At 34.0% G+C, this 10,355-nt stretch overlaps 1 pseudogene across 1 annotated transcript in view; it reads left to right on the forward strand.

Moving 5' to 3' along the window:
* The first annotated feature begins 2,606 nt into the window (after nt 1–2,606).
* The window catches only part of LOC144979063 (uncharacterized), a 22,449-nt pseudogene continuing 14,700 nt past the window's right edge, over nt 2,607–10,355 (forward strand). The window contains exons 1-5 of the transcript XR_013646638.1: nt 2,607–2,722; nt 4,176–4,346; nt 5,506–5,668; nt 7,009–7,166; nt 9,482–9,645. The product of XR_013646638.1 is annotated as an uncharacterized LOC144979063 (transcript). The remainder of the gene's footprint in view (nt 2,723–4,175; nt 4,347–5,505; nt 5,669–7,008; nt 7,167–9,481; nt 9,646–10,355) is intronic.

Below are 10,355 nucleotides of genomic sequence, written 5' to 3' on the forward strand. Positions count from 1 at the left end.
GGCGTCATGTCCCGTCCTAAACGTTAAATGTTGCTGTTGGCGAAGGACCTCTTGTAGAGCGCTTTGAGAACGTTAAGTGGATATTGCGCTATATAAAAGCTCGATAAAAAAAATATTATTAAACTCTCCAGATCTAAATTTAACATTTCTTATTATAATAATAATAATAATACATGACATTTATAACGCGCATTTTCATCACTGGGTGATGCTCAATGCGCGAAACAATAATACAGTGACATTATGATACAAATGAAACATTATACAAACTACATCAACATAATATTATCATTATACAACAATGTAATAACTAAACATAAAGTCATTAATACAAGATATGTTATAATACATCCACATGCTATGTCAAATACGGAAATAATATAAAATAATGATATAATAACATAAACTAAATTAACATTCATATTGGGGTCAAATTACAAAGATGCATTAATCAAGATGTGTTCTAACAAAGAGATGGTGTTTTAACTTTGATTTAAATATTGATAAGGACTGCGCTTCTCTTATTCTTTTAGGAAGAGAGTTCCAGATGGAAGGTCCGACGTGACTGAACGATCTGCCGCCGTAAAATTTATATTTATATTTATTTGTAACAATTAATTTTGTAGAATCTAGTGCAGAACGTAGACTCCTCGTTGGCTTATAAGTTTCTAAAAATTCAGTAATATACAATGGTGCTTGATCATTAAGGCACTTATAGCACAATACTGCTAGTTTGAATTCGATTCTCACTTTAACTGGTAACCAATGCAGCTCATACAAAAGTGGCAACGAGTAGGATATTATCTTCTTTCTTAAAATCAATTTAGCAGCCGCATTCTGGATACTTTGAAGGCGTGATATCTTATCGTTGCTTACATTCGAGATTAACGAATTACAGTAATCTATTTTAGATAGTATGAAAGATGTTATTAGTTTGCATGTTACTTCTCTTGTTAGGAAAGGTCTAACTGACGCAATTCTTTTTAATCCTATTGTCAAACTTCTACATGAGAATCAAACTGTGCCTGCATAGTCATATGTTGATCTAGCATTACCCCGAGGTTTTTCACACACGTTGAGAGGTTAATTGTACACCCATTTATATTTAGAGTAAACTTCAGAAAATCATCTTTCAAAACACTTTTTCTACCACACACCATCACCTCTGTCTTTTCATTATTCAGCTTTAACTTGTTAATTTCCATCCAGCATTTAACATCTCTAATACAGTCTTCAACACAGGTAATCAATGATGGGATATTACTAGGGATATCGCTTACATAGATCTGAGTGTCATCAGCATAGAAATGACATATTAATTTATTTTTAACAAAAATATCCGAAAGAGGTTGAGTATAAAGAGTAAAAATAACAGGACCAAGGACAGACCCCTGCGGAACGCCGTAATTTAGAGGAAATGTTTCTGATACTGCGCCATCGATCAGAACCGACTGAGATCTTGATGTTAGGTATGATTTAAACCAACTAAGCGCAGTGTCTCTTATTCCAAAAGTAATATAATAATGTTTACTTGATCATCCTTTAATCATTTATTTTGCATCTGGGTCATCCCGACATAATTAACGTTTTAAGGCAAAATGATCACAACTGTATGAAAGGTACGACACACACAAAAAAAAATAAAACGAGCTTTTATATAGCGCAATATCCACAAAACTTCCTCAAGCGCTTATCAAAGGGTCCCTGACTAATAGAAACAAATAACAAGGAGAACCGAGACATGACACATCTTAGACGATATTATCATTTTACCCCTACAGAGACAGTGTTTTTATCCATCAGGTAATCATTTTACACCTGAGTGCGGTGAGAAAAAGTGAGTTTACAAGGACTCAACTATGCGCCAAGCACAAGTTCTCCAAAAAAAAGCATTGAGCTTTTATATAGCGCAATATCCACTACACGTGTTCAAACCGCTTTACAATGGTCCTTGGCTAACAGCAACATTTAACATATAGACCGTGATATGACGCCTGTTAGGCGATATTACAATGTTATCGGATAGAGACAACGATTTTAACGACCAGGTACTCATTTTACACCAGAGTACCGTAAGAGAATGAGAGTAAAGAGTCTTTTCCAAGCGAGGCTCGAACCCAAGACCTTCCGATCCGAAAGCGAGTTTTATTCCACAAGACCACATGAGGCATGATCCGCCGACCATTGATTTTTTTTTCTACTTAAACTTGAAATAAAGCTTTTAATAGAAGGAACGAAATTGACCTCGATCAACTCTTTGTTAGCGTTTTTAGACAACCAATTCACTGGTTAGTTCCACCAATAAGACTATAAACGTTTAAGGTTACGTTTTGGTGTGTCGTTACCTTACATCCGGCAGTCGGATATTGTGAGAATTTCACCTAACGCATATCTGATCATGATGTCTTTAAACTGTACTGTTTTCAACTAAATCATTCTGACTTAACACCAGATAGCCGTGGTAGGTCAACTACCAGAAACATTGTTTTTCACACCTTTCGTTGCAGCTGTAGCCACGTGGAAAATCGGAGGGCTCTGATTGGCGGAGACAGATGAAATGGATTCTGTGACGTGGTGTCATCACGAATAAGGGATATCATATTTGAGTTATGCTGTTAGTAAAACAGAAATTTGATTTGTACAATCTAGCGCCAGTCACACCGTGATCTAAGATATCTCTATTTTAAATCGAGTATTGAAAACCCTTAAACTAACAAGACGGGTAAGTGAAATTAACTCTCTTTTTATGTTATCTGTCCATCTATCAATATATGCATGTCTGTATCGGTCTGTATAATATCTATCTATCTATCAACCTATTTATCTATCTAAATAGTGTATATACTTCTATCTATCTAGATTTTTATACAACTATACAGCTATTATCTATCTATCTCTATCTATCTATCTATTTATATCTATATATCTATGTATGTCTGTCCATCTATCTATCTATCTATCTATCTATCTATCTATCTATCTATCTATGTATCTATCTATCTATCTATCTATCTATCTATCTATCTATCTATCTATCTATCTATCTATCTATCTATCTATCTATCTATCTATCTATCTATCTTTACATCCATCTAGTTGTCTAGCTGTCTAACTCTATTTCCATCAAACTATCTATCTATCCAATAATCTAATAATAATCTAATAATAATGGTAATAATAATAATAGTAATAATAATAATAATAATAATAATAATAATAATAATAATAATAATAATAATAATAATAATAATAACAATAATAATGATAATAATAATAATAATAATAATAATAATAATAATAATAATAATAATAATAATAATAATAATAATAATAATAATAATAATAATAATAATAATAATAATAATAATAATGGTTTAGATTTATGGTGCGCCAAACATCCCTTCATCTGGGGGGCTCTGGGCGCATAACATAGATTAAGCCATAACAGTAACACAGTACACGAACAACGCTAATTCTACACATAATCAAAAGAAAGCTTGTCTGGATAAGAATGTCTTCAATCGACGCTTGAAATCCTCAAGAGAAGACGAAGAACATATCTCAAGTGGTAGCAAAGTCCACAACCTTGGACCAGAAGGCTGAATGGCGCGTTCAACAGCCTTCACTCGATAGCGGGTGTTTCCAATTTGAGGTCGTTCGTTGATCGAAGCGATCGCTGTGGGATATATCGTCCCTTGATTGGGAATGGACGTCACCCATAGTCTGTGACGTCACCGGTGGAAAAGTTATTAGAGAGAGAACGTCATGTTGGTTGGGCGCATGCGTCTCTCGTCCTCGTGGAAGATATACATTTAATCTGCTGGTCCACTAGCAGCCAATGCAGCTGTCGTAATAATTCGGGAGCTGCAGTGTAACCCTCTCCTTACCACATACAGCAAAAATCGTCACATTTGTTACGACACATTATGCATGTTTCTTATTCAGATTTATTTTGTAGATCACAAACTTTAAATAATGATCGCTGTTTAATAATAAAAACATAAAGTTGTTTTGTAGACAGATTATTTGAGTTTTAAAAAAAAAATTATTTTCTGCTGGCTAAACCTGCAACTTTTGGGAAAATACTAAAAATGATCGGTAAGGAGAGAGTTAAAAACACTGTTTAGACCGTCTAGGTCACAAACTGAATATTTTAACATTTTTATTTGTTCCAGACACTATGTCGTGGCTCCTTAGACGCCAGCCGACAGTCCAGCCGGCCAAGGATATCGGCGAGTCGGCGCACTCCTCGACGAAGTCCCTGACACCATCGCAGCTAGATCTTGCCATCCGAGACATGCTGAGCATCAAACCACCCAGGAATAGAAGTGTTGAGTTCTGTCGAGGTGAGCGCTATATCCCTCTCCTTACCAACAAAATGAAAATGGTCACATGACATTCCTTACGGCACAACCAACAATTTTATCATTTTTGGCATCAGAAAATTGAACGTAATTATTTTGTCATAGTCATAAAAGCTTGACACTGTGATGTAGTGCTCATTTGTTGACATATTAATAGAATCTACTTTTTGCTTTTCTGTGTGAGTTTTAAAAAAATATGATTTTATGTAGTGTGGGTTGACGTTTTGGGAAAAGTTCTGAAAATGTTGTTAAGGAGAAAGATATGGATGCAATGAGTTTAGTTTTAAAACTCAAAACATCCGTCAGCCTGATCTAACGTACCAACACACAAAACTATGTGTATCCTTAAACGTTTTTATAGTCTGATTAATACAATTTAGTGAGAAATAATAATTAATTGGCTGTATAATTACAATACCAAATAGCTGAGTAACGTCAATATCTTCATTTTATATCTATGGATAACAAGAATGAAGTAGTAGAAACGCAAAGGTAGTGATAGCAGATACATAGAGACACGATCTCCCGGCCAGGAGGAGTTGTCGTACCAGTAAGGTCGCGGGTTCAAACCCCCCATCACCGCCGCGAAATTGCTATTCTCTATTGTCTTCTGACACTGTCCTACTCAGTTCATCTCTTGTTGTTATCAACATAAGTGCCTGCTCCACGCACTTTTTCCGAATTAAGAATTCACCAAAATACCGGGCATACTCAATGTCTCAATTGTTTCTATATCATATGTTTTGTTGGGAATATTGACTATTAAGCTTAATTGCTGGTGAACTAACTTCGGGGGGGTTTTATGTGTTGGACCCGCGATCTCAAGTAGTCGGGAAGAGAGAGAGAGAGAGAGAGAGAGAGAGAGAGAGAGAGAGAGAGAGAGAATTCTAATAATGACTAGGGTTAGAGACGATCTTTTTTGGGTCGTGGATAACTCATAAGGTAGAGTCACGCTCTTCCCGCCGCGGAATTTTTATCCCCTATTGTCTTCTGGCACTTCTCCTCTCACTACATCTCCTGTTTTAAACAATATTGTAGAAGTTTATCATAATTATACTTGAAATGTTATTTATATACATATTATATATACATATATATATATATATATATATATATATATATATATATATATATATATTAGGAAACCCAATCACCTCGTCTGGCAAGCGTAAACAACTGGTCAAGATGACGTCCATCGTTATGATCCCCGTCATGGTACTGACAGGTCTTACAGCCAACACGTTCTTCACCACCTTCACCAACTACATCAACTCCTCTCAGATCAGAGATATTCTCTTGTACAGGTATGTCTCCTCCTAAAACTATATATATATCAATCCCCCCAAATAAAAAATATTCACTTGAACAGGTTTGTCAATTACAACTATATCACCCCCTCTCAGATCAAAGATATTCTCTTGTACAGGCGTATCCCCTATATCTACACCAAATTCTCTTTGAGCACACTGACTTAACATTGCTTATATGTCGTGACGAGGATAGGGCACCAAACCATATAATAAAATGGAGAGAGAGAGAGAGAGAGAGAGAGAGAGAGAGAGAGAGAGAGAAAAGGGAGTAAATGCGACTCATAAATAAGGGAACAACACAAAACAAACGACGTTTCGGCCTTTGGCCTTTTACAATTTACACGATATAATATATATAATTATGCAATGATATTGAAAAAATGTTTTTTTTATTACATCTTTTTTGATAGAAATAATTTTTTCTAATTAGATCAAAGCCACTATATCACTCCACTGAGTAAAAAGTTTTTGAATTTTGAAAATCCATTCATAAATAAACAAGTTATGCAGTTTCAAAGGTGTCATTTATTTGGATGACCCGCAAAGAGGAAAAAAAAAACGCGAAAATATGTGACGCTTTTTCGGCATTTTTTTTCGACCTTTGGTGTATCTTGCGTAATCGTGGATTAAAAGATTGAAACTTGAAGAGCAAATTAGGATGGTGTTTTATAAAATACGGGAAAAGTACTCGTCCTATTCATATGAAATTTTACAACAAAAAGAAGAAATATTCATGTATTACCTTGTCAGCGACAAAACCTCCACGCCCGGCAGTTTTAGAAATATTTTACTCCAAAGAGTAAAATTTATTTTAACGGTCTTCTGGTAATTCGCACGAGTTTTGTCGCTTGACATAATCTAAAATGACCCTTTTTCTAACTGTGTGCCAACTTTCAGTCATATTCATCGATAAACAGCGTCGTAATTAATTTTTTTAAAATAGCATATACGAAACGGCTTCGTCCCATATTTTGACGCGAATTCGGGCACTTCGTGAGCGAAAAAGAGGCCCAAAGATTTGTGCGGGATAGTATTACTAATTACAATATTATTATATAATTAATATATATATATTATATATATATAGTATATATACATAATACTATATTTATTTATTATATATATATATATATATATATATATATATATCGTCTTTTGATAGGCCAAAGGCCGAAACGTCGTCTGTTGTGTGTTTTCCCTTATTTATGAGTCATATTTACACCCTTTTTCTTTCTCTCCATTTTATTGACTCATTTAGTCACCTCCAGTTGTTGGCCATATAATATTAACAGTTCCATTTATTCCTCTCACACCCTCTTGTCCATCCCAAACAGCGTGGAATTAGGCAAGGTCATCCATTTCCTTCAAGAAGAACGTGACATGAGCGCCCTCTACCTCAGTGACCTTGGCAGATCGAGATCGAAAAGTCTGTTGCTTCAGCGGTACCCAGAAACGGACAGGTACCTGGAAAAGCTACCGTTCTGGACGTCAGGTATGTCCGTATCCATGTGTGAATGTGTATGACACTCGCTTTCGTACCGGAAGATCCAGAATTCCGGTACCTAATCTGAGCGGCGCTAGTTGAGTCCTTCAAAAAGGGTCTATACTCACATTCTATCGCAATGATAGATTTAAAATTGAGTTAAAAAGCGACTATATGGTCTTGTAGCATGGAACTCGTTTTCAGATCGGAATGTCTTGGGTTCGAGCATTATTCGGCTCATAGTTGAGTCCTCAGAAAACACTCTTAACACACATTTTTTTACTGTGCATAAGTGTAAGATGAGTACCTGGCGATTAGACAGCTTGTCTGTGTCGGAAAAATTGTAGATATCGTCTAACAGGCCTCATCATGTCTCGTTCTACATGTTACGTGTTGCTGATTGTTATGGACCGGTTTTATAGCGCTTTGAGCACGTTTAGTGGATATCACGCTATATAAAAGCTCAAGATACTTTGTTGTTCTTTTATTATTATTATTATTATTATTATTATTATTATTATTATTATTATTATTATTATTATTATTATTATTATTATTATTATTATTATATTTTATTTATTTTTTTTTATTTTTTCTTTGTCTTTGTTTTCTTTTTTTATTTTTTTTGTTGTTGTTGTTGTTTTTTGTTGTTTTTTCTAAACTGAGCTTTTATATTGGGCAACATCCACTAAATGTGCTCAAAGCGCTTACAAGGGGTCCCAACCAACACCAACACTTAACATGTAGGACGAGACATGACGCTTGTTAGCCGGTAATCCAAATTTTTCGGACAGAGACAACGCTTTAAGGCCAGGTAATCATTTTACAGCGGAGTACGATGAGAGAAAGTGTGTTAAGAGCGTTTTTCCAAGGACTCAACTATGCAGAAAGCGAGGCTCGAACCCAGGACCTTCCGATCCGAAGACGAGTGTCATACCACAAGACCATATAGCTGGACATACATACCTTGTGTAAATAACCTTTTCCCCTTTTTGAATATTGAAAATAATTTCCCTCTACAATTTCTCATTCAGTCTATTATTTTACATATTTAAACTTCAAATTCACACAAATCTAAGAAAATTCTTGTGCCAATGATACTAAAAATAAAATTTGCGTTTCAATTTATCTCATGGATGGAAAATCTTAAAACGTATAAAAATCGACTTAATGAGTTTTGGAAAACCAACTTTCATATGATCGTTGCCAATAGATAGTATGCGCTTGGCTAAGAAGCTCCCAACATTGCCATCCAGAAGCATACGGTCCAACACACAAAACTATGTGTATCCTTAAACCTTTATAGTCTGGTTAATACAGTTTTTTGTAGAATTACTTATAAACGTGGATGGTAAAAAATACATTAACAAAGAATGAGTGACATCAACTTCATTCTATCTTCAAAGACCATCCACCCTTACCCTTTTTCCCCCGTTATCATAAGAATTTGCCTTTCCATCCTAATACTAAAACAGTTGCACCACTTTATGCTTCAATATGCCTTAACCTATTTACTGTTACTCCGCCGAAGAACTAGTTCGTTACACACTTCCAAATGGTTTTGAACCGGAACAAAAGAAGGTGTGAATCACATCTCTGCCCTATAGACAGGAAAACAACTTTATGTCGAGAATACAATGCAGACCCCAAAATGAATTGTTTATTTAAGGGTCTTGTCAGAAATGCGTGGTGTTTGTATTATGTCAAGCTATTTTACAATCGGTGTTATATTTCAATGAATGTCTATGTCTAGAGCTTTCCTGATTAAGGAAATGGGCGCAATATTATTATGATTATTATTATGATTATTATTATGATTATTATTATCATTATATTATGATTATTATTATCATTATTATTATTATTATTATTTGATTATTATTATGATTATTATTATTATTATTATTATTATTATTATTATATTATTATTATATTATTATTATATTATTATTATTATTATCATTATGATTATTATTATATATATGATATTATGATTATATATTATTATTATTATTATTAATTATTATTATTATTATTATTATTATTAATTATTATTATTCATTATTATATCATTATTATTATATCATATTACTATTATTATTATCATTATAACTATTATATTTATTATATCATCATTATTATTATTATTATTATTATATTATATATTATTATTATTATTATTATTATTATTATTAATATCACGTCATCATCAGCATCATCATTATTATCATTATTAGTATTATCATCATCATCATCATCATGATCATCATATGCATCATCTCATCATCATCATCATCATCATCATAACTTATCAAATCGTGCAGGTCCGACATTGACCCGAGCCGAGTTCCAATCAAAAGACAAGTTCCTTCCTACCTAATCGTCATCGGTACGAACTGGACACCTTGAATCAGACCGTGACGCAGGAAATAGCAATGTACACGTCACTCATCAGGTCTTCATCCTTGGCTCTACTCGGCTATCACTGGTGAAAAGAATGAATTATGAATTGGACTTCTTTTCTTCTTCTTTCTTCTTCTTCTTTCTTCTTCTTCTTCTTCTCTTCTTCTTCTTCTTCTTCTTCTCTCTTCCTTCTTCTTCTTCTTCTTTCTTCTTCTCTTCTTCTTCTTCTTTCTTCTTCTTCTTCTTCTTCTTCTTCTTCTTCTTCTTCTTTCTCTTCTTCTTCTTCTTCTTCTTCTTCTTCTTCTTCTTCTTCTTCTTCTTCTTCTTCTTCTTCTTCTTCTTCTTCTTTCTTCTTCTTCTTCTTCTTCTTCTTCTTCTTCTTCTTCTTCTTCTTCTTCTTCTTCTTCTTCTTCTTCTTCTTCTTCTTCTTCTTCTTCTTCTTCTTCTTCTTCTTCTTCTTCTTCTTCTTCTTCTTCTTCTTCTTCTTCTACTACTACTACAACAACGACTACTACTACTACTACTACTACTACTACTACTACTACTACTACTACTACTACTACTACTACTACTACTACTACTACTACTACTTCTTTTTCTACTACTAGTTCTTCTTCTGATTGTGTTAATCATGAGAAACTATGGGAAACTCTCCTGGAGATGAACTTTGATCCTAGAATTAGAAACCTGATAAGATCCCTCTATGAGAACCAACAATCAGCGGTACAACTAGAAAGCGGAACAACAGAATGGTTCAAAGTTACAAAAGGAGTAAGACAGGGATGTATTCTATCA

This window comes from Berghia stephanieae, chromosome 8 (genome assembly GCF_034508935.2).
Source record: "Berghia stephanieae isolate SIO BIC M18660-M18661 chromosome 8, UCSD_Bste_1.3, whole genome shotgun sequence".
Taxonomy (NCBI): domain Eukaryota; kingdom Metazoa; phylum Mollusca; class Gastropoda; order Nudibranchia; family Aeolidiidae; genus Berghia; species Berghia stephanieae.